The sequence below is a fragment of the Moschus berezovskii genome, chromosome 18, assembly GCF_049115385.1.
Source record: "Moschus berezovskii isolate FMDL1 chromosome 18, NW_MosBer_1.0, whole genome shotgun sequence".
NCBI classification, from domain to species: Eukaryota; Metazoa; Chordata; class Mammalia; order Artiodactyla; family Moschidae; genus Moschus; species Moschus berezovskii.
In genome coordinates this window covers 40,462,705-40,467,446 of record NC_142477.1, presented here as the reverse complement: position 1 = coordinate 40,467,446, position 4,742 = coordinate 40,462,705, and the positions used below count along the sequence as shown (strand labels likewise).

The following is a 4,742-nucleotide window of genomic DNA, read 5'->3' as shown; positions in this document are numbered from 1 at the left end:
CCGACTCTTTGCGACCCCATGAATCACAGCACGCCAGGCCTCCCTGTCCATCACCAACTCCCAGAGTTCACTCAAACTCATATCCATCGAGTCGGCACTAGAGCTATTCAGAACCCTAAAAGATGATCAAAGTGTTGCACTCAACATGTCAGCAAATCTGGAAGACCCAGCAGTAGCCACAGGACTGGAAAAGGTCAATCCTCATCCCAATTCCCAAGAAAGTGAAAGTGAAGTTGCTCAGTCGTGTCCAACTCTTTGTGACCCCATGGACTATAGCCTACCAGGCTTCTCCGTCTATGGGATTTTCCCGGCAAAAGTACTGGAGTGGGTTGCCATTTCCTCCTCCAGAGGATCTTCCCAACCCAGGGATTGAACCTGGGTCTCCCACACTATAGGCAGATGCTTTACCGGCTAAGCCACCAGGGAATCCCCAAGAAGGGGAGCACTAAAGAATGTTCAAACCATCGGACAATTGCACTCATCTCCCATGCTGGCAAGGTCATGCTTAAAATCTTACATGCTAGGCTTCAGCATTATGTGAACCAAGAACTTCCAGGCATCCAAGCTGGGTTTAGAAAAGGCAGAGGAACCAGAGATCAAATTGTCAACATTCACTGGATCATAGAGAAAGCAAGAGAATTCCAGAAAAACATCTACCTCTGTTTCATCAACTACACTAAAGCCTTAGACTGTGGGGATAATAACAAACAGTGGAAAACTCTTAAAGAGATGGGAATTCCAGACCATCTTACCTGTCTCCTGAGAAACCTGTATACAGGTCAAGAAGCAACAGTTAGAATCCCCTATGGAACAACTGATTGGTTCATGATTGAGAAAGGAGTATGACATAGCTGTCTGCTGTCACCTTGTTATTTAACCTATACGCTGACCACATCACAAGAAATGTTGGGCTGGATGAGTTACAAGCTGGAATCAAGATAGGAGGGAGAAACAACAACCTCAGATACAGGAATGATACCACCCTAATGGCAGAAAGTGAAGAGGAACTAAAGAACCTCTTGATGAGGATAAAGGAGTGAAAAAACTAAATATTAAAAAAACTAAGATCTGGCAAATAGAAGGGGAAAAGGTGGAAGTAGTGACAGATTTCCTCTTCTTGGACTCTAAAATTGCTGCGGATGGTGACTGCAGCCATGATATCAGAAGATGATTGCTTCTTGGCAGGAAAGCTACGACAAACCTAGACAGGTGTTGAAAAGCAGAGACATTACTCTGCTGACAAAGGTCCGTATGGTCAAGGCTATGGTCTTCCCAGTGGTCATGGACGGTTGTGAGAGCTGGACGGTAAAGAAGGCAGAATGCCAAAGAATTGATAACTTCAAACTGTGATGCTGGAGAAGACTCTTGAGAGTCCCTTGGACAGCAAGGAGATCAAAGCAGTCAGTCTTAAAGGAAATCAACCCTGAATACTCATTGAAACAACTGATGCTAAAACTGAAGCTCCAGTATTTTGGTCACCTGATGCGAATGGCCAACTCATTGGAAAAGTCCCTGATGCCGGGAAAGATTGAGGGCAGAAGGAGAAGACTGTGATAGAGGATGAGATGGCTGGATGGCATCACCAATGCAATGGACATGGACTTGAGCAAACTTCAGGAGATGGTGAGGGATAGGGAAGCCTGGCATGCTGCAGTCCACGGTGTCGCAAAGAGTCAGACACGACTGGGTGATTGAACAACAGCAACAACCTCTCAAACACAACTTCTTTAGAAATTCAGGACATTTGAGTCCTCTTTATTATTGAATCCTCTCAGACTTTACCTTTCTGGGCTGAATAATACTAACCTTTTCACTCTGTTTTCATAAAATCAGCTCCTGCCTCTCCCTACCCTATTTCATCTCTCCCACATATATTCATATTCACGTTCTCATATTCATGCTTATATCTTATCTATCTCCCCATAACCACTTTCCTCTGGAGGCATCCTTTCTTTCCTGTGGCACAGTGCCTGGGCTTAAAAGCAGCAGCACATTTGCTACGGTGAAACCATCTTTCTCTTCTATGATGCTATTTAGTTTCCAACACCCTTAAATGACAATCAGAACATGTAGACTTTTGCAGCCAGTGTCTTCATTGGCTCACATGTCCTACATTGTAACTGATAACCCAGAGTCTGTTATTCCACTTGAATAGTTTGTAGATTATTTCTCTACAAACTCAAGATCCTTATCTATTTTGAACAAGAAAATGGAGAGATGTTATGATTTTCATCATGTCATTCTTTGAGATGGCATCTAGGCTAGAAGAAACAATGGTTGATATGCTCACTAAAGCAAGATGCCACGTCATGGGGATACACAGCAGCCCTGAGAGAAGACAGCATGTAGAGAGACCCATATGGAGAGGAAGCATCCTACCAGTCCCCCCATGGCCAGTCATGGTGGGGAGCACATTAGCAGTGGGTCCTGTAGGCCCCGTCATGCCTTCAGATGATTTCATCCCCCTCAGGATTTGAGTCTTCCAGCTGAGATCACAGAAAACTTCATGGAGCAGAGATAAGCCACCCAGATGTGCCCTCTCTGAATTCCTGACCCATCGTAATTCTGAAACAATAAATGATAATTGTTGTTTTAAGATACTAGCATTTGGGGCAATTTTCTATACCACAATTGGTGCTGTATCATGGTGTATGGGTACCCAAAAATAACTTTACCTAAAAAAAAAATATATATATATATATAAAACAGTTCAAAATTCAATATAGTGGCTACCTCTGCAGGGGAGGCAAAAGAACAGGATAAGAGAAAAAGACACAAGTAATTGCTAAGTGATTGGTAAACATCTGCTTATTGGTCAGATGGTATTTTTTTGTTTTTGTTTTTTTTCCTTCAAGCATCAACATTTTTATATTTTTAATTACAAAAGTTAAGGTATTTTTTTTATTGGAGGCTAATTATTTTACAATATTACATTGGTTGGTTTTGCCATACATTGACATGAATCCGCCCCGGGTGTACATGAGTTTCCCCTCCTGAACCCCCCTCCCACCTCCCTCCTCCCCTTATCCTCCCTCTGGGTCATCCCCGCACACCAGCCCTGAGCATCCTGTAACATGCATTGACCCTGAACTGGCGATTCACTTCACATATGATAATGTCCATGTTTCAATGCCATTCTCCCAAAAGTTAAGGTAGAAAGTAGAAGAAAAGACAGTTTAGAAAACTATGGATATGCACAAGGGAAAGAAAATCACACGTTATTTCACTTCTGTGTGAAAGTGAGCTTTTTTCCTTTATATGTGCATAACTGTTTTTTTTTCCTTTGTGTATGAATTTACTCACACACATTTTATTTTTTGAAACCGAATCATAGTATACATATTCCTTTGTTATCTCATGTTTTTCCACTTCTCTTTAAAATTAATTTTTATTGGAGTATAGTTGGTTTACAATGCTGTATTGGTTTCTATTACACAGAAAAATGAATCAGCTGGACTTTTTTATTTTCTAATGCTCAGATGCTCAGTCATGTCCAGCTCTTTGTGACCCCATGGACTGCAGCCCACCAGGCTCCTCTGTCCATGAGATTCTCCTGGCAAGAATACTGGAGTGGGTTGCCATTTCCTTATCCAAGATGGTATGTTTTTAATAGGCAAATAGATGAATGGATGATTAGATAGATGAATATATGAATATGTAGATAAAGAGAAGAACTTGTATGGTTCAGCAATGAGAGTGTGTCATGAGCCAAAAATTGTGTTTAATCCAATTTAAATGCCTAAGGTCCAATGATAAGAAAAGGAGAAAAGAGAAGAGGAAGGGGAAGAAAGGGAGCGGGGGGGAGGGAGAAGAGAATGAAGTTATTAGTTCTCAACCGGTAACATTTTAAAATGTTTCCACCCTTCACCCACCATGTCTGCTCCTGAGTGTATGTCCTAGAGCAGCAATTATAGATGAGAAAAGGTACAATATTCACAGAAGCATTTTATAGAAGCAAAATTTAGAAATATACCAAATATCCAGCAACCGTAATATGAATAAATCCATGGTGGTTATGCAGATGGTAAAACACTACACAACACTAAATACTAATAATGAACATCCTGGGTTAATCTCTACTCAACTTCAGGGATAAATATCTAGAGATAATAGACACAGCTTTCTGCAATGAGAGAAATGTTCCAGAGCATTCTGAAGCTGGGCAAAAGAAGAAAGATGAGAAACGATTCCATTTCTATAATGTTAAACACAGACAAAAATAGATAATACATTGGTTAGAGATGCATGCTGGGCATGCGTGCTAAGTCTCTTCAGTCGTGTCCAACCCTTTGTGACCCTATGAACTGTAGCCTGCCAGGCTCCTCTGTCCATGGGATTCTCCAGGCAAGAATACTGGAGTGGGTGGCCATGCCCTCCTCCAGGGGATCTTCCTGACCCAGGAATCAAACCCTCATCTCTTATATCTCCTGCACTGGCAGGCAGGTTCTTTATTTCCAATACCACCCGGGAAGCTCCTTAGAGATGCACATATGCTGGTAAAACTAGAGTGAAAATCAAGCAAATACACAAGATTCAGACTAGTGACTGGGAGACAGGGAGATTTAAGAGGAGCAGGGCACATATGAGAGATTCAACAGTATTGGAAATATCCTCATTCTTTCTGTATATATAAATATAAAAGCATTTTTAAACTTTATTATTAATACTCAGGACATTAGAAATTTCCAGATTTTTTTTCAGTAGCATATGTAGAACCACTTTGGTAACAGATACAGTAGTAA

At 41.3% G+C, this 4,742-nt stretch overlaps 1 non-coding gene across 1 annotated transcript; it reads right to left on the bottom strand.

The window, feature by feature from the left end:
• Positions 1-354: 354 nt before the first annotated feature.
• Positions 355-426, bottom strand: TRNAY-AUA (transfer RNA tyrosine (anticodon AUA)). The gene has a single exon. It is a non-coding gene; the product is annotated as a tRNA-Tyr (tRNA).
• Between the last annotated feature and the right edge of the window lie 4,316 nt (positions 427-4,742).